Raw genomic sequence first — 19,763 nt, forward strand, 5'->3', positions numbered from 1 at the left:
ACGCCAATTATTTTTTTTATTCACGAGAGGTTGTACTTTTAGTTATTTCGTCAAGTAATTATTGTCGGAAGAAAAATTAATTATTGATATGAAAAAGTGTAATATTTCAAAATTATTACAATTTTCACGATAATTGTTATTTATACTCACAAGAACTAGAATTTTAAATTTTTTGGTCAAATAATTATTGTCGTAAGAAAAAGTAACCATTAATTAATATGAAGAAAGGTAATGTTTCATAAAAAGCATAAATAAATGAAAAAAAGAAAAATAATAAAATATTGAAAAGAAAAAAGAACAATGGAAAAATAGAAAAAATTAAATAAAGAAAACGCAAAAAATGTAATCATTGATATGAAGAAGGATAATGTTTCATAAAAATAAAAAATAAATAAAATGTTAAAAAAAGAAAAATAAAATAATTAAACGAAACGTAATGATTAATATGAAGAAAGGTATTGTTTCATAAAAAGCAGAAATAAATGAAAATATAGAAAGAAAAAACAGAAAAGTATAAATACAATAAATAAAAAATGTAGAATAAGTAACCATTGATATAAAGAAAGATAATGTTTCATATAAAGCATAAATAAATGAAAAAATAAAATAAATAAAATGTTAAAAAAAAGAAAAAAATAAACAAAAAGTATTTCGTGGGCTTTGAACCCAAGTAAGGTGAGACACTGAGAGTGATACTTAACTATTGCACCACAATTTTCTTTTTATATTTATTTAGGAAAATAATTGTTATATATTTTTCAAAACCCGCGCTCAACTCGTCCTGATGAGGAGTAAATTATGCACCAACGCTGTGCAATAACAAAGCCGAAATATTTCTCCCTATTATTATTATTATTATTATTATTATTATTATTATTATTATTATTATTATTATTATTATTATTATTATTATTATTATTATTATTTTGAATATTTGATGCAACGCTGACTTGACAGGGCTGACTTTGTCAATCGAGAATTATCTTGGGAGCTTAAGACTCAGCTCTGCTTCAAATTTGATAGTCCAGCTCTGCATTAGCCTCAATGACTCAGTTTTCAGACAAAGACTATTGTAATAAGGGCTTAGACTCAGTTACTTGAATTAATGGGTTTTAGGAGTCAAGTTTACTTATAGCTTATAAATGGGGGCTCTTATAAGATTTTTGGGGCTTCTCTTTTCAATTCTCACCACGTAAAATGTAATAACTCATCAAATATAGTGAAAACTCCGAAAAACCTATCGTGGATGTAGATTATTGTGATCGAACCACATAAATTTTCGGGTTCTTTATCGTTTTCTTTTAATTCGTCGATAGTTGTTTTATCACGCTCGATATGTGTCCAATCCCAACCTGATTAGTTTCTTCTATATACTTGATCTCACAGGACACCAACTCTTGACAAATAGCCAAACACCATTTTGGGTAAAATCTTTTACTAAAAGATCATTGGAGTTATCTACGTAAAGTCACATATTTGTACTTTACTTTTGTCTTTTCTAATTTATATTGTGTTGTTTTTTCCTCGTCCCTATTTTCGTTCTTATGTTTTGGGCGTTTTCAACCCGTTTTCTCATATATTTCCCCTTATTCATCCCATAATTCTCCTAATTAAGTGCGTTTTTTCTTCATTTTTTCAGGGTTGCATGCACACGCACACACATGCATGTTAATTCAATTTATTAGTTAGAGCAATTAATGTCCATGGAACAACCCCAAAATTTTGTTTTATATGTATTAATATATTTAGCTTAATATCTATGTAGTTCAGCTCATAGCCCAGTCCAATTTTTAGAGAAAGATAAACAAAATTTAAAATAATAATAAAAATTAATTTATTCTTGTAAAAGATAGATTAATTTTTTAAAAAAATAGAGAGCTAGTTTTTTATATGCTTTCAATATATTTGTTATTGAATCAATAAAAAGAAAACAAATATTAATTATAATTAGTGATCAAATTCTAATTCTAAGTCCATTAAGATTGTACTCGAACATAAAGATGAACTGTACAGGCATACCTTCAAGTTCAGCCTTCCCTATCGACAAATCCTGGATCCGCTCATGGCAATGTCCTAAGTTAAGCATGCTTAATTTTGAAGTATGTCATATATATGATATGGACTCTTGAAATAAATACGCCTTCTTAGCATAATAGCATCCATCATATCCATATCTTGTTAATTAATACTCGTTAATTTATAAATTTTATTTATGTATAGTTTTTAATCTCTATTTTCGAATATGTATTAGGTCATTCAGATATCCTCATACCTAAAAGTGTGAAGAAAACACTATTTGCCCGTGTCTTTGCCCACTTTCCTTTTTGGCCACAAATGGTTCACAACTCACGAAGCTTATGATGATTAGTTTTCCTTCTCTAGAAGAGACTAGAAGTTTGTTGAAGCCATTTCAGATATTTTCATGCTTATTCAAGAAAAAATCAAAATAATCAATAATTCTTGTTATGACGTAAAAGAAATATTTACGAGAAAATATAAGTTGCAAACTTAGGAGTAAACAACACTTAAACTTTAAAATCGTATGTAATAAAACCAGGGGAATATATTATCCTTGTCACGATTTAACGGAGCTACATTATTATTATTATTGACAGAAGACTCTTTGATACGGGTCTAAAACAAAACAATTATCTTGTTGATCGCAGTAAACGTGACAGCCTGAGGGTGATGGATTCGGTTGCCAATAAAAGTTGGGCGAATAAGGTGGAGCTGGCTGAGAGTCAGACCACGACTTCCTTAACTTTTTTATGAACAAGATTGTTAGGAACGTTGAGGCCTCACGGACGAGTCTTAACGGTACTCCGATGACTTTGGGTTTTTTTAACCTAAATCATTTTTTCAGTGCGGTCGGCATTGAGTGTTATGGGGTGTCGTCCGCTTTTGGCTGCATTCTGTCTTGCCTTTGCTTGTGTTTTTTTGTTTGTGTTTGTTGTGGGGTGGATGAGCCGGGATCTGGGGCAATGGTCAGGGCGGAGTTCCTGAGGTTGTCCTTTCCGCTCTTCACCTCTGTTGGGTCTTTTCTTTGGTTCTTAGACGGGTACTCTTTTTTCTCCTTAGAGGTTTTTCCTTTCGGGTTTTATTTTGGGAGATTTTATTGAGGCTCGGCCCTTAATCTGCTTCCTCTTGTGCTTTTTTTTCTTAGGTCTTTCTTTCTTTTTTAATATTAAACCACATTTAATAAGAAGACACTTTGATACGTGATAAAAGAGATAAGGACGTAGCCGCATCATTCATTCATTTTTATAAAGTAATTAAATAAGTATCGATGACGAAGAGTTTACTTATGAAGTCTAGCTACCAAATGAAATAAAAATTCGGCTAACCTGCCAACTCACCCATCAATTCATTCTTAAGTTTCTTCAAACTTATTTTTCTAAATATACAGCTTTCAATCATAATCAATAGCCGTACCTCGATGACTTTTTACATGGTGCATGTCATCCTTTTGTAACGCTACATATCTCTAAAATATGAAGTTTACACCGCAAGAAATGGTTTAGTGGGGCACGCATTAGCTCATCAAATTGCATGTGGGTAGGAGGATCCAGGGGATTGGGATTAGGCTATTTTTTTTTTTCTTCTTTTTTTCTCTTTGAATTAGAATTATAAGTGATATTTGAATATAATTAATTATGCAACCTGCACACAGGCGGAACCTCAACACCACACAATTGTGGAAAAGCTACACCGCACGTATACAAGAATACAATATCACAAAGAAGAGTCTTTTTTTGATGCATCAATTTTATTATTTGAGTAAGATCTCATTGGCGAGATTAGGCTATATTGCGTATCTATGAATGTTCGAAGTATAGTTGAAATTCGAATATGCAGAAAACAATAAAAAAAAATAAACACGCATAACTTAGTTATCCAATTCGGTGTAAACATATCTACGCCTGGGGTACCACGCACAGAGAAAACTTTCCACTATCTTATACCCAAACAACTCCCCAAATCTCCACCAACGATGAAAGCTAGCAATGTCTGCACTTAGCACTTGCTTAGGTGTGAGTAGTGACAGTATTCATCACCTAACCCCAACAATGAAATAAAGAAACTCACAAAAAGTTCTAAACTAATTAAAACAAATTACAACTCAACTAAGAACAGTAGAGAGAACCTATCTTCCACAAGTAAGATGGATGCAAGTGAGACAATTATCAAAATAAAGACTCAAAACCGCAGCTACAACATTGAGTCTTCAGCACAATATATACCTATCTAGGGTTGTTTGGAGAAACCCAAAATATTTTACCAAAAGAACAAGCTGAATATTTTCTAGGTTGAAAATATTCCAACGAACGAGCTCCCTGAAATGCAAAATAATCTGAAAAGACAAGCATGCATACGCCTAGATCTTGCACAGATATGCTCCTCATATCCTAACCATAAATTTAAACTCCGCTCAAGGAAAGTTTCATTCGCCAAAATTGGAAACACACACGAAGTACTCACACTATCACTCAGATGGGGGGAGGGGGGCTCATGGAGGATGTCTACTAAAGGATAAATCATGTGTGAAAACACATGTACTTGCACTCACTTTTATTTATTTGATGTATTATGAATTGAAGTGAAATGAATGATTTTTATTTTTATTATTATATCATTCTAATTTCATTTCTTTTCGATTTTCTTTTTTTAACAAAGATTTTCTCTCTTTCTCTTTAGCTTACAAGCTCAATTATCCAAATATTTTTATAACTTATAAGCTCTTAATAAATTATATCTTATAAGTTCTTAAAACGTCTTATAAACTCCAAGAGCTTATAAACTCTTTAAAATAAGTTTAGTCAAACATCCTTTTAGCTGACAGTGACGGTGGGGAGACAATATTAATTTACTACTTCCTCTGTGTACTAAAAATAATCCTAAAAGAGGATGGCACGGGTTTTCATGAAAATTATTAAGATATTATAGATGGAGGAAGGGTCTCACTTCAAAAGTAGTATTAATAATGATAATTAACTGTATTGTGAGTGGAGAAAAGGGGCCCACCATGTGAGAGAAACATTCCAAAAATAGAAAATGAACTAATTTTTGTGGACATCCCAAAATGTCAAAAATAGACTATTTTTTGTGAACGGAGAGGGTATATTAAAGCATACTTTAAATTTAAAGATAAAATTAATTAATAATGTGTTTTTTTTTAAATAAATTAATAGTGTGTTTAAGGGGGGTGTATTCGTTCAGGATTTTAATAGATTTCTGCAGACTTTTAAAATGTGAGTGTATTCGTTCAAGACTTTTAAAAGTCTTTGAAAATCTAGAGGTATTTAAAAATCTATGGATTTTAAAATTGGACTGATTTTCATTGATTTCATTTAAAAAATACACATGAACAAATCCGACTTCCAACCACGAGAATTCGGAAGAAGCGCCGGTTGGGTTCCAACGGTCTTGGCTCGAAGAAGCCAGCGGCCACTGGCACCTAGCGGTCGTTGGAGGATAACGGCGGCGGTAGAGGTGGTGGGGAGGCAGCGGTCGCTGGAATCCAGCGATCGTTGGGAGCTGTCCCAACGCTCAATTAACTCCAACGAGCGCTAGGATGGTAGATTTCAAATCCGTAAAAATCACGTCAAAATCTTGTTAAAATTCGCCCAAAATCCGTTCAAAATCTATACAGATTCTGTTTAGAATTCCAAAATACATGAAGAATATCTGTGTGAAATCTGTATATTTTTAAAATTCAGAGATTTTAAAAATCTACAGAATTCTTGAACGAATACACCCCCTAAGTTTCGAAGCTCATGATATATATATTTTATGACGTCGTCTAATTTCTTTGGATAATTACCTTAATAATAAGAAACTTAACCAAGTGACAATTGATCATGAAACAAAATGATGAGACTATTTTTAGAGTTAGCCCTAGTTGCAGTGACAAAATTATTTGTAATCATTATTAGTAGTATATATTTTAATTTCACTTTTCCTTAAATTTATGTAACTAAAAACTTATTAATTTATCCGCAAATCTGTGCAACACGTTAGCTCGAGCATATTTTACTTTGATGCTCCTTTTATTATTAATAATATTGTAGTTATGTTCACAATCTATCTACGTCATAAACAAAAATTAATTTAGGGTTAAGTATTAAATTAGCCTCTATCGTAGTGGCCCTTATCACGTGTAGATCCCTATAGTTGAAGTTGGGCCAACTAAACCCTCAAAATACTTAATTTTAATTTAACAATCGGGCCCTCCGCCCTAAAGGCTGTTTAACACCGCTAAGATTTTTTTTTTAATTTTATTAAAGTTGTCGGAATCTCACCGGAAAATACACCTCTTATTTTCTCTTCCGCTTTTCCAGATTCCAACTGTATCAACTGCTCATTTCCAGATTCCGCCATTAATATAGGCCTCTCTTTCCAGATTCGCAGCGCCTTCTCTCTTTGAAAATCCTTTCGCGGACCTTCCCTCCGGCGAGAAGCCGCCGCCTCCTCTTGAATCTGTGGCGAGCCACCACCTCGGGAAGACCGGTGAGTCGGCGCCTTCCATCCTTCGATCTCTATCTCTCTCAAAAATCGAATGAACAAGGAAAGCCCTAACTTTTCCCTCTTCGAGATTTTGCCATTGCCGCTGCAATTCCCGACGAACAATCGGCTCACCTCCCTTCTCTCCACACGTTCCACTAAAATCTCATCCGACTGCTGCCCTCTCTCCCATAGCAGACGAGTCGAGCTTCCCAATCGCTCTCTCGCCCTACAATCTGAGCTTCGGTTTCACCGCATAGAAGGGCTTCCGCCATGGCTGTCTCCATGGAAGCTTGCTCCAACTATTGGCCTATCTCTGGATTCTCTCTCCCTCTCTTTCAAGCTTGAAGACAATGCTAGTAAAAGCGAGATCGCCGGAGAACTTAGGAAGAAGAGAAAATGAGTGGTTGATACTGTCGGAATCTGGAAAAGCGGAAGAGACAATGAGAGGTGTATTTTCCGGCGACTTTGGTGAAATTAAAAAAAAAAATCTTAACGGTGTTAAATAGCTGTTAGGGCGGAGAGTGCCATTGTTAAAAATTAGGCACTTTGAGAATTTAGTTGGCCCACCTTCGACTATAAGGATCTAAATGTTATAAGGGCCTCTATGTTAGGGGTTTATTTGATACTTAGCCCATTAATTTAGGGAAAAGTATCAAATAAGCCCCTGTCGTGGTGGCCCTTTTCACGTCTGGCCCCCTATAGTCGAAGGGGTATCAACTAAACCCCTGAACTAATTAAAATCGAATAATTTCCCCCCTCTGACCTAATGCCGTTAAGTGTTCGTTAACATTTGGGTTTAATTGCACCCTCTACTTCAGGGGTGGATCTGCACCTTATTTTTTTTTTGTTTTTTTGTTTTTATATAATTTCAGCAACCCACCTCCGACATCAACTTAACCCCCCCCCCCCTCCCCCCGTAATCATCGGCTCCAACTTACACTTTGTCAGCTCGCACGCGCTCAATCTCTTGATCGTCGACTGCTTACCGCCGACATGCAGCAGCATCACCAACTCCAGATGTGGACCTGGATCGAATCCTGCTTGGTCCAAATCCATATCCGTATTTTTTTACTTAGGTTAGGATCCGGTCCAAATCCATTAGGTCCAAAAAAATGAGATTCATGTCCAGATCCATTAGATTCACAGGTTCTCGAGTCCTGACCCGGATCCATTCTTTTTTCTCTTTTTCTGTGAATCTAATGGATCTGGACATGAATCTCATTTTTTTGACCTAATGGATTTGGACCGGATCCTGACCTAAGTACTGCCTCCGTCCCAATAATCATGTCCCATTTCTTTTGGGCACGGAGACTAAGGAGTGTTGAATTAGTGTTGTAAAGTGTAAGGCCCCACATGTTTAAGAAAAAATAAATATGGCCTAATCATTCTTGTAAAATTAGCAAAACTGAATTCTGTAAATTAAACAACAAAAAATCTTTACAACAAATTTCAACAAAATCTGCAAGAACAGAAAATACAACAAAATTCTGCAAATTTCAACAAAATCTTCATCCTCCTCAACAAATTTCAACAATTCATTCTGCAAATTCTTCATCATCTTCTGTAATCAAGAACAGAAAATGCAACAACCAATGCCGAACTCAACGAAAACAAAACAAATTCAATTCTCAATCAATCACCACGCGAATTAAACAACAAAAGCCTCCAGATCAAACAAAACTTGCATTACGCCATTACAACAAAAAAACACAAATCACTCATAACATTCATTCCAAAAATCCACCTAGATCTCAAACTCAGATCAGATCCACACTCGGAGAGAAAAATAAAAGGAAATAAAAAGATCCGTGAAATTGAGCATTTGCTCACCGGCAGTTCGAAGTGCGCAGATACAGAACAAAAAAGTCAGGTGTCCACGGCGGTTAAGCAGCAGAGTTTGGATTCGCCATTGACATCTAGAGAGAGAAACTTCTGAGCAGTTTTTCGGAGCGTGGGTTCTCTATAATTGGGAAAAAACAAATTAATACTCCAATTTGTGTTCGACTGATTTACAGAGGGGGAAGGAGGCAGGCGGCGACGGCGGCGGAACAGAGGAGGAGAGGCGAAGCACCATGAATGGTGGAGGAGAGAAGAGGCGACCTGACGGCGAGAGACGGCGTGAGAAGAGAGGCAAGAGGCAGGCAGAGGCAGAGGCGGCGACGAGCAACGCACACATACAGAGAGGGAAGGGGAGGAGGCGCCGATGGATCTTGACCGGCGAATCTAGGGTTTTCGAAGAGGAATGGAGAGGTCGGCTGAGATAGAGAGAGAGAAAGAGAGAGAGCCGAGTGTAGATAATTGAAGAGGACAGCTGGAATAAATTAACATGATTAATTAATACCCTAATTAATTAACCTTAATGAGACCCCTAATTTTTTCCCAAAAAGGAAATGGGACATGAATAATGGGACAACCCAAAAAGGAAAGTGGGACAAGATTATTGGGACGGAGGGAGTAAAAAAATACGGATATGAATTTGGACCAAGCAGGATTCGATCCAGGTCCACATCTGGAGTTGGTGATGCTGCTGCATGTCGGCGGTAAGCAGTCGACGATCAAGAGATTGAGCGCGTGCGAGCTGACAAAGTGTAAGTTGGAGCCGATGAGTACCGGGGGCGGTTAAGTTGATGTCGGGGGTGGGTTGCTGAAATTATTAAAAAAAAAAAAAAAAAAAGGTACAGATCCACCCCTGAAGTAGATGGTGCAATTAAACCCAAACGTTAACAGACACTTAACGGCGTTAGGTCAGAGGGGGGAAATTATTCGATTTTAATTAGTTTAGAGGTTTAGTTGATACCCCTTCGACTATAGGGGGCCAGACGTGAAAAGGGCCACCACGACGGGGGCTTATTTGATAATTTTCCCATTAATTTATAATAGGGTTAAGGTGCAAATAAGCCCATTAAGTGGAGGCCCTTATAGCGTTTCACTCCTCTTACTCACTGTGTGTACAATTTAGCCCCTAAAGTACCAAAAATCGAACATTTAACCCCCTCCGCCCTAACTCCGTCAGTCAACCGTTAGTTAGTAATTTATTTATTTATTTTTATTCTAATTGTGGGGCCCACCTTCCTTTCTTCTTCTTCTTCTGCCTTCACTCTAATGGCTTCTCCGCCCTCTTATCCACCGCCTCCTACCCCCACTCCCCCAGGAAAACCGCTGCTGCCACCCTCGTATTGATCTCCCTCGTCATCTCCACCGCCGTCGCTCTCTCCGCCGCTGCCGCATTCTCCTTCATCTTCTTCTCCTCGAAAGCAGAGGATTATTGTTGAAGAGGTTGGCTTCTTCATCCCTCACTTCTTCATAAGTCTCGTCGCCGATGCAATTTCTGACGCAGAGGTTGGCCCTTGACTGGAACCCTAGTGATTTCGGGGAGATCGATCATGGTGAGGTCGGGGATGCCTTTCTTCTTGACGACGAGAGTCAAGGGGTGTTGGAGATCCCCTTCCCTTTGCCGGCGATTTCCTGAGTGGTGTACATGATCTCGTCGACGACGTTGGCTTCGTCGGTTTGAACGGTTCTGCCGTTGAATTCGAGGGAGAGCTGAGGCTTGGGGCTCGGGTGATTCTTGAGCCTCATGATGAGAGGGACTCTGGTGCAGATGTTGTCGCCGCGGGAAGGCGGATGCCGGCGAGGGATTCGAGGACGCTGGATTTGCCGGAGGACTGGTCGCCGACGACGACGATGATGGGGAGTTGGATGCCTTCCTGCATGATCTTGAGGTGGCGCAGCTTGTCTACGGTGTCCAGCAGTGGCCGGATCCGGGCATTGTATGGGGAAACGATGGGGGCGTCATAAGCCGTCGCCGGAGATGATTCTTGGTCCTCTTCTTCAGCTTGTTGGTGATGGTGTTTGGATATTTTGAGGAGATTGGTGTGAAGGTAGAAGAAGAAGAAAGGAAGGTGGGCCCCACAATTAGAATAAAAAATAAATAAAAAATTACTAACTAACGGTTGACTGACGGAGTTAGGGCGGAGGGGGTTAAATGTTCGATTTTTTGGTACTTTAGGGGCTAAATTGCACACACAGTGAGTAAGAGGAGTGAAACGCTATAAGGGCCTTCACTTAAGGGGCCTATCTGCACCTTAACCCATATATAATATTCAAAAAGTAACAATAATCATTTTCTCAATTGTCCCATCATTTACAATTTGGCCCAAATTAATATGAGCTGGCAGTCGGATTGCTAACGTGGTTGTCGGAATTGCCAACGCAGCTGTCGGAATTGCCAAATCACACACACATCTCCCCTCTCACTCAGACACACACACGTCACATACCCTCCTCCACCAGCAGAGCCGCCGCCGCCGCCTTCCCTCGCCAGCAGAGCCCTCTCTCCGCCGCCCTCCTCTACCAGCAGATCCTCCTCCCTTTGCCGCCCTCCTCCGCCACTGCAGCAGCAACACCCGTCGTGGTCCTCGTTCAGCTAAGACCGTCTCGCCAACAGAGCCCCCCTCCCCCCCCCGCCGCAGACCCAACAGCGCCACCGCCCTTGCCACTGCAGCAGCAGCACCCGTCGCGGTCCTCGTTCAGCTGCGACCGCCCCTCCTCCGCCTCCGCCGCCGCCGCTGCGGCTATCAAATCCCTCTTCTCCTCCACCCCCAAAGCCAGTAGCTTCCCCCCTCCACCGCCACTCCCAAAACCCTCGAAATCTGTTACTTTTATCCCCGAGCTTCGTTGCACAAAATCATTATCCGCTTCCAAAAACGAAGCTCTAGAGCTATCGTTTGAGGAAATCGAATCCTGCGCCGATTTTGGGGAAATCGAAAATGAGTAATTTGTAGTGAACAACCAATTGTAGAGGATTGGGGGGGGGGAAAGTGGTTGCAGCGGGGTTGGGGGAAGGGGAAGGCTCCGTCGGGCTGGTGGTGGCGGCGAGAGTGGGGGTGGGGGAGGGGGACGGCCTGGGTGGGGTTGGGGGAAGGAGGAGGGGGACGGTCGGGTGGGTTGGGGGGAGAAGGAGGGGGACGGTCTGTGGGTGGTGTGGGGGGATGTGGCAACACATCATCATCACTCTCATATAAATTGGTGGTTAATTGTTGACAAGTGGATTTTTTATTTAAATGAGAACAATAAAATTAGCCAAATAAGCACCACATAAGTATAGATTTCACCGGAGCTAATCGGCATGTCACAATTACGAACAAATTGAAAAATGGTGTATTTTCTGATCAAATTAAAAGGTCATGTTATAAATCAGAAAATTGGCAAACTATGCGTATTTTCTGGCAATAACCCCTTAAATGGGTCATGCTTATAACAGTAGACAATATTTGTGGATCAGAGACGTTCTAAAATTTAATGGATTATTGTAAGAAAAAAGAGACAATTTGGAATATCAAATCACTACAACAAAACAAGGTTATGGGGACTCTTATATTAGGACTCTTCCATGATAGGTGTCCTATTACTGTTCTAATGGGACTCCCGGCTGGAAAATGTCTTCATATGAAGCATTTCATTAAAAATAACACAATCAATGACTACCACCATGACAAGTGTACTCCATTTGTATTGTTTGTAATTTCAAAAATAAAAATAAAAATTGAAACTAAATAAAATAATATTTATGTGAGAGTTTTAACAAGTTTTGCTTAACTTTTTCTTTTTATCAAAACTAATTTTATTCACTGAATTTTCTAATAATTACATACTCTGGGTTTCTATTAATAAAAAAGATAAAAGAGGGAGTGTTTTATAGGAAATTAAAAGAATCTTTTTTTGATAAATAATTTTTTTTTTTTTCAAAAAAATTTAAAATAAATCAAACTTATGCAAATTTGGAACCCCCAAATTCAAACCTTATCGTGCAATTCCCAAATTCAAACCTTATTCAAACATCTTCACCCCCAAATTCAAAACCCTCGTCCGCCACCCTAATCGTGCAATTCCCTCAGGTGACCTCGATCATCATTCATCCTCAAATTGAATATCTCTAGCCCCACCGCCCTACCTTCCTCACACCGTGCGACATCTCCTCTGCGTGAGTCCACAGCGCCGTCTACTCTGAATTGCTGTATCGACCGTCAAAGTCTGTTGCGCCGTCGAGCTCTGAATCGCTCTCCACCGACGTGCGCCGTCGAGATCGAGTCTCTCACCTGTATTGTAGCTCCTAAATTGAATTACTATCCACCGTCGCGCTATCTCCGGTAAGATTTTATTTATTTATGTAAATTTGCTTGCAATGTCTGTAATTGTGTTTTTTTTTTTTACTTTTATGTTTGTGTTCAAGGTAATATTTTTCATCCAAGGATTGATGACTGATGCATTACATGATATGTCTGTTCTCCATTCTTTTGTCTTTTGATTTTTTTGTGATATGCTTCTGTTATGAACTAGAGATTTATCTCTCTTACAATCTACTATGTGTAATTTTTCAGCCATGGAATTAGCACTGCGTTGTCGTTTGAAACTTCACGGTGTAATGTTTTATCTGATATATAAAACTTGAAATAAGTTATGCTCTTTATAGAAGTTCTTCATCAATTTTTCTAAATGCAGAGTTTGAATTTATGTGTAAATAACTCTGCATTTTCGGTTCCTTCAACAGGTTGTTGATTCCAACGATGATCCTAGCTAGCAGATTTAGTTGAGAGTGAATTCTTGGGAGAATAGGTAAACTTTGCTTTTAAATTAAATGGACACGATTTTTTAAAAACTACTACATATATTTTGGTTCTCTCACAGATCTGTTTTTACTTTATCTCATTCTTTAGGTAAAATAAATTACTCAAGATGACAGATGACAAGATGAATAGAGGAGATGGTGCTCTAAGAGGAGATAGCCTTGTAAAAAAGCTCATTCTTGATTACTTTTGCAATTACAATCCCCTTAAAGTTTTATATAATTATAGAGCCTTTATTAGCATTTTTCTTGTAGTGAGTCTTCTAGCAGCACTGGCCACGTCACAATGAGGTTTTGGAATTAGCATCGAACTTTCTTCCTCTGAGCTTGCATGGATTCTTGATTTACAGCGATTGTGATGCGTGGTAATGTGGTGAATACCTCTACGTTTATTACCAAATGCTTTTAATTTCTTGATTGTTAACTTGTAATTGTAGTTTTTGTACTCTGTAACTTTTACCCTTAAAAGACAACTCTTGTTTTTCTTTTTCAGCTTCAATGAAGTGGTAATGTCTGTAGTTCAAAGTGTTGCATCATTGATTTTAGAAGCTGTCTTGCCTTTGGGAAAAAGAAGTGAATAAAATTTGTGGTGGTGAAATTCTGCATAGTTCAATACTAACTATGGTTCCAAATTTAGATTAGTCATCTACTCATAAACTAATTTTGATGTTCCTTGGCTTTGAGGTAAACATCATTGCTTTAACTATTTGAATGCTTGAGATGCTGCAGATTTCAAAAAAAAAAAAAAAAAGACAATCTTGCCAGGGGATATCAAGATGGCAGATTTCAAGCAATTTCTTGTGGTCAAGGGATTCAGGTACTGCAATCTTCTTCATTATCTTCATGAAAATTATGTTCTCATGGTAGAAATATCAAAGCCATCTCCAGAAACTAATGATGCATGTACTGAAAGTTTGGATGGTTAGCTTAATAGTAATACCTTTTCATTTACTTTCCAGATAAAGAACTTGGATCCTTTGCCCAGGCATGCTATTGCTGCTGCCCACACTGCCCACTCCAAATCTTTAAGGTGAATTTGATCCTTCAAGACTTTACTGTTTATATTTGGTTGGGGCTATACCACAAGTGCGTTCATTTCATATTTTCAACAGACAAACATGACAAGTTTCCAGTTAATGTCGAATCTAAGCTTTTATCTTTTCAACCTGAAGGTATCAAGTAAGTAATAGCTCTCCATAATTTGATTATCCTCACATTCAGCTTAGGACTGCAGTTTGTGTCTTAATCCTTAGTGACATCAACATTTATAAATCAGTTCCATCTGAATCTCATTTAAGTATATGTTCTTCTCAGGTTCATATTGCAGCATGGAGTGGGGATCCTTTTCGATGATGAAATGGGGCTAGAAAGAGTCTTTAGGCACTAGGCTTTTTATAAGTTTGTGCTTTGTTCCTTATATTTTCTTAATCTAGATCTTGTTGTCAAGATAGATTTGTGTATAACAACTTTGGAAAATGAATTTCATTTTCTGTATTGCAAATCAATAAAATATACTATTTGTTCCTACCAATAAATTATACTCCTATATGTTAATGTTATTAAAACCTACAAATCTTGGCTGCCAATTTTGTGAAATAGAATGTAGTAGATAATAGGACGCGCAATTTTGTGAAATAGAATGTAGTAGATAATAGGACGCTCAGGAGCGTCCTAAAATGTCTTTCCAAACATCCTAATTTTGTGAAATAGAATGTAGTAGATAATAGGACGCTCAGGAGCGTCCTAAAATGTCTTTCCAAACATCCTATAATAGGACTTTCTTGGGTGTCCTATTATGATGAGTGTCCTATTATATATATTGTGACTAGCGCAAAAAGGACTCTCTTTAAGAAAGTCCTATACAAGGGAAAGTCCTATTATATGACATAAAAGGACACTTGGGAGAGTCCTATTAGGAGAATTTTGTTGTAGTGAATGGTGAACATTGATGATATTTAATATATTTCATGAATGAGTAAAGAATTTATGCGACAACTTTATGCTTCTAAATTTTGGCCTACTTTATGTATAATCCGGGTAACAAAGTTTGAGAAGGCATTCATCACTGAAATCTTAAGCAAATCAACCTAATTAACGGAATAAATCATATGATTATTCATATCTACTTACCTCGACTTCACGTCTAGACTTCCTTCCATTAAAAACAAATGATTTTCCTTTACTACTCCCTCCGTCCCATTATTCATGGCTCGTATTCCTTTTTGGGCCGTCCCAAGCTACTTTGCTCGTTTCCTTTTTGGGCCATAATTAGGTGTAGATTAATTACTTAATCAATAGGTGAATAAAACCCTAAATTCTACCTAGATTTTCACCCCATCAATTCTCTCTCTTCTCAGCCGCTCTCTCTTCTCTCCCTCTCGATTCATCTGCTCTCTCCACCAGTCGCCGGCCATCGCCTCCGCCGCCGCCGCCTCCGCCACATCCTCTGCCTCCATCCTCCGCCGTGTCCACCGCGTGTTCTACCTCTGCCTCCATCCTCTGCTGCATCCTCTGCGTCCACCTCCACCATCCACCGCCTCGCGCCTCCACCTCTCCTCCACTGTTTTCCCGGCGGGTTCGCGGCGGCGGCTGAAGCCATAGCTTGGATTGTTGTGTATGCCCAGAAAAGGGAAGGGTTAGCGCGGCTGCTTCCCCTTTTTCTATTCCCGCCGCTTCCCCTCTCCTCCACGGGTCGTGCCTTCCCGGAGAGGGCTCGGACCTCTGTTGTCGTTGTGGTCTCGCTGAGGGTGCTGCAGATCTCGGATGCCTCGGCCAAGGGCGGTGTACGAAAAGGGTGCAGCAGATCTCTGAAATCATTCTCTCTCTTAGGTGCTGTTGTTGAGTTTTTGGGGCGGTTTTGCTGTTGTTGGGTTTGTGGGCGAAGGGAGGCGGCGTTAGGTGGGTGACGTCGCCGTCGGCGGGAATTAGAGGAGGGAGATGAGACGAAAGTGGTGTCGGTGGATTTGGTTATATAGAGCTCCGGCGGCGGCTCTGTCGGCTCGGGTTACAGGCTCCGGTTACAGGCTCCGGTAGAGAGAGAAATGAGGCTGTGGCGTGGTGGTTTTGGCCGTTGTTTCGCCGGTCGGAGGAAGCCGACTATGGAAGCAGATTATAGGGGAAGAGATAACAGTGGCAGGCTGGCAAACTTAATTAAAATTAACGCTAAATTAAGTTTGTGGGATATACACTTTATCTCTTAATTTTACTCTCCTAAATACCCGTGCCGAAAAGTTTTGAGCCATGATTAACGGGACGGAGGGAGTATTTTTTTTAAGCAAAAATAGATCAATATTGTTCAAGAAATATTTTTCTTTACAATATCCCTAAATTAAATATAAAATTCTTTCGTCCAACACATTGATTGCACTAGATGGCTAACAAATAGGACTTTAAAGGATGTTTGGCTAAGCTTATTTTAAAAAGTTTATAAGCAGTGGGAACTTATAAGATGTTTTAACTTTTAAGAGATTATAAACTATAGTTTGTTAACAGCTTATAAGTTGTTAAAATGTTTGGATAATTGAGTTTATTAGCTGAAGAGAGAATTTTTAGTTAAAGAGAAAAAATTGAAGAGAAATGAAATTATAATTATATATGATGAAAAAATAAATCATAATTGAGTTATTTTTGTAAAATAAGTGTTACTTATAAGATAATGAGAAAATAAGTTGGAGTAGATGAATTTATTTTTGGGAAACTTATAAGCTTTTAGAGCTTATTTTTACATTTTATAAATTCTTTAAGAACTTATTTTATCAAATATTTTGAAGGAATTTATAAACTACTAAAGAACTTTAGTTGTTTTAAAGAGCTTATAAACTCACCCTCAAAATTCGAAGATGTGCCTTAATGGACGTAATAGTGCACTCACAAGCTCACACATGATTTTAGCAATATTTGAAGTCTGAGACACATTTTGCCCTAACTATTAATCTTTCTTCATTTATCTGCTTAGCTAAGTAGGATTTTCCTTTTTTCCATGCTACATTATAATGAGAAAAACGAATTAGAAATAATTTTACGGTTAAATTTTAAATTTAGATATTTTATCTTATAAAAATTAATGATTTATAAGATAACACAAACTTAGAGCATCTCCAATAGAAAACCCCCTTGGGGGCTCTATAGAGGTGGTCCCCACCTATGATACACGGATTCTTCAAAAATTAGCATGTACGGCGAATCGGATTCTTTTGGGGTGCGATTCTCTCGGATTCTCGTCGGATTCGCACCCGATTCGCCACGTGGCGTATCTTTTAAAACAATTTATAAAAATAAACCGGATTCGCAAATTCCATAGGCAAAATTCACGTATCTCATGCACGAAAGGCCTACACAAGGTTGATTTTGATAATTTTATTGGACTAATAATATTTGAATCGTTATATTGTTGCCCAATTAACTTATATAATTGAAAATGCTTAACTTTTGAGTAAAATAAAATGTAAATTACATATAATTAATTTAAGAAAATTTAAATTGTATATATTTTATAAGCATTATATATAATAAAATTTTAATAATTAGATGTATCATTGCCGAATCGCACCCTATAATTTTTTAGAAACCCGTATCCCCGTACTCGTATCGTATCGCCCCCGCATCCGCACCCCCGCACCTATGCAACATAGGTCCCCACCTTACAGCCACTATTCCAAAGTGGGGAGTTCTATAATGAGCTCTATAAATTTCATTTTTATTTTGTCCAAAATAATGCATTTCAAAATTAAAATAAATATCAAATTTTACAAGGTTAATTGCATGTAAATACAACAACTTTGACCAAAGTTCATTTTTTTACGCATACTTAGAAAAATTCAATAAAATACACGAACTTTATTAGTTGTTCAATTTTGACTTCGATGAACCGTATAGATACCATGTAGAATTGAAGCCATGTAGACGTCATGTCATTTTCGGTGAGCCACGTAGACGCCATGTCATTTTTTAACTTAGGGAAAATGAAATCGGAAATTGAACAACTAATAAAGTCCGTATATTTTATTGAACTTTGCTAAGTACGCATCAACAAAGGATTTTGGCTAAAGTTGATGTGTTTACATGCAATTATCCCAATTTTAAAATAAAAAAATTCATTAAATTTAAATTTGAAAATTACAAGTAAAACCACTTTGAGTCCCACATTGAAAAAGAGAAAGCTTCTCTACAATGTGGAGCGTCTTTAAATAGTGAAACTACATTAATTTGATTTTGTATTGAATCTCTTATTAAAAAGTGTAGACTTCTCTACAATATGTAGTACACCATAAAAAGAGAAGTTATATTTAGTTAAAATTAAAATTAAAATAGTTTCTTAAGGGATCGAAGCACTAGCAGTGCACGCGTCCCACACTTTCACCTTTGACCCCAACTCTCCCCATCAAGCTTGCCTTCGAGTCCCCCGGCACGGCTCCCTGGAGCGCGGCTTGAGCTCGCCTAGCGAGCCCCGCTGGAGAAGCTCATATCTTATAGTGAGTTTAGTGGTGATCATATATTTCATTGAATGAGACTATTTATTTTCTTCCTCTATATAATTTTATGTATTCGACCGATTACCTTATTGTATATATGAATTTTTTTATTAGATTAATAATGCTTTATGTTCCGAACTTTCAGCATTTTTCATAAAATGTCCCGAACTTTCATTTTCTCCTAATAAACCCCGAACTTTCAATTTTTGACATAAATGTCCCGCTATACAAAATTCGATGACGAAAAGATGACAAAGAACTCCAAACTTTCAACGTTTTCCAACAATGCTGATTTCCAATATGATTTTTCAACAATAATGGTCTCCAAAGTATTTCATTCGGCGAGATAAATCATCTTTTCGTCACCGAATTTTATATATCGGGATATTTTATGGAAAAAACTGAAAGTTCGGAATTTTTTTAAGAGAAAATGAAAGTTCGAGACATTTTATGGAAAACACTGAAAGTTCGGGACATAAAACACTATTAACCCTTTTCTATTTCGTCTGTCCATGAAATATCTTCCTAGTCCATTTTTGAAAATAACCTCATCAACAATCAGGCTTACGTTTCTAAGATATTTACATACATTTTCACTAGTGGACTCATAATTTTTTAATATAACTCTATTAACTATCATTATTTTTTCTAATTTATGGAATTTCTTCTCTTCTCACCAAATACATAACTTGTTTTTCTTAAAATTCGTGTCTACTCTCTTAAAAAGATATTTCGTAGACGGGCGAAATAATGTATTTGCAATTTTCATTGATTGTGTGATATTTATAAGATTGTAAAGAATACATACGGCACCCATCAATATAATCACCTCACGCATATTCACTAATATGTTTGGTATCTATGTTTGAAAATTATGTGATTAATAAAATCAAAATAAGTAATATAGAAAATATGAGAATAGTTGTCAGTTCAGGTATTTGGTATGTAAGATAAAATTCTAAGATAAATAATATTCTTGTTTGGTAGAAAAAAATATAATTATAAATTAAATGAGCAAATTACAATTTTAACCTTATAAAAATTTAAATAAAAAAACTAAAAAAATAGAGGAGAAAAATTAACTTAATTATGCTAACCCCCCACTACCCAACATCATCGTCACCATTGCAAATTTTTGCAGGAAACAACTTTTGGCAGGACAA

General features: G+C 37.4%; 1 long non-coding RNA gene across 3 annotated transcripts; it reads left to right on the forward strand.

The window, feature by feature from the left end:
• Window positions 1-12,287: 12,287 nt before the first annotated feature.
• LOC131013489 (uncharacterized) lies at window positions 12,288-14,651 on the forward strand. Of its 3 annotated transcripts, none has more exons than XR_009097717.1 (7): window positions 12,288-12,653; window positions 13,055-13,119; window positions 13,221-13,293; window positions 13,385-13,502; window positions 13,623-13,946; window positions 14,089-14,308; window positions 14,444-14,651. It is a non-coding gene; the product is annotated as an uncharacterized LOC131013489 (long non-coding RNA). The 3 variants fall into 3 exon arrangements; XR_009097716.1 differs by having other exon boundaries at window positions 12,289-12,653; window positions 13,385-13,494; XR_009097715.1 differs by having other exon boundaries at window positions 13,385-13,946.
• The last annotated feature ends 5,112 nt before the right edge of the window (window positions 14,652-19,763 follow it).

Source organism: Salvia miltiorrhiza, chromosome 2, assembly GCF_028751815.1.
Source record: "Salvia miltiorrhiza cultivar Shanhuang (shh) chromosome 2, IMPLAD_Smil_shh, whole genome shotgun sequence".
Lineage (NCBI taxonomy): Eukaryota > Viridiplantae > Streptophyta > Magnoliopsida > Lamiales > Lamiaceae > Salvia > Salvia miltiorrhiza.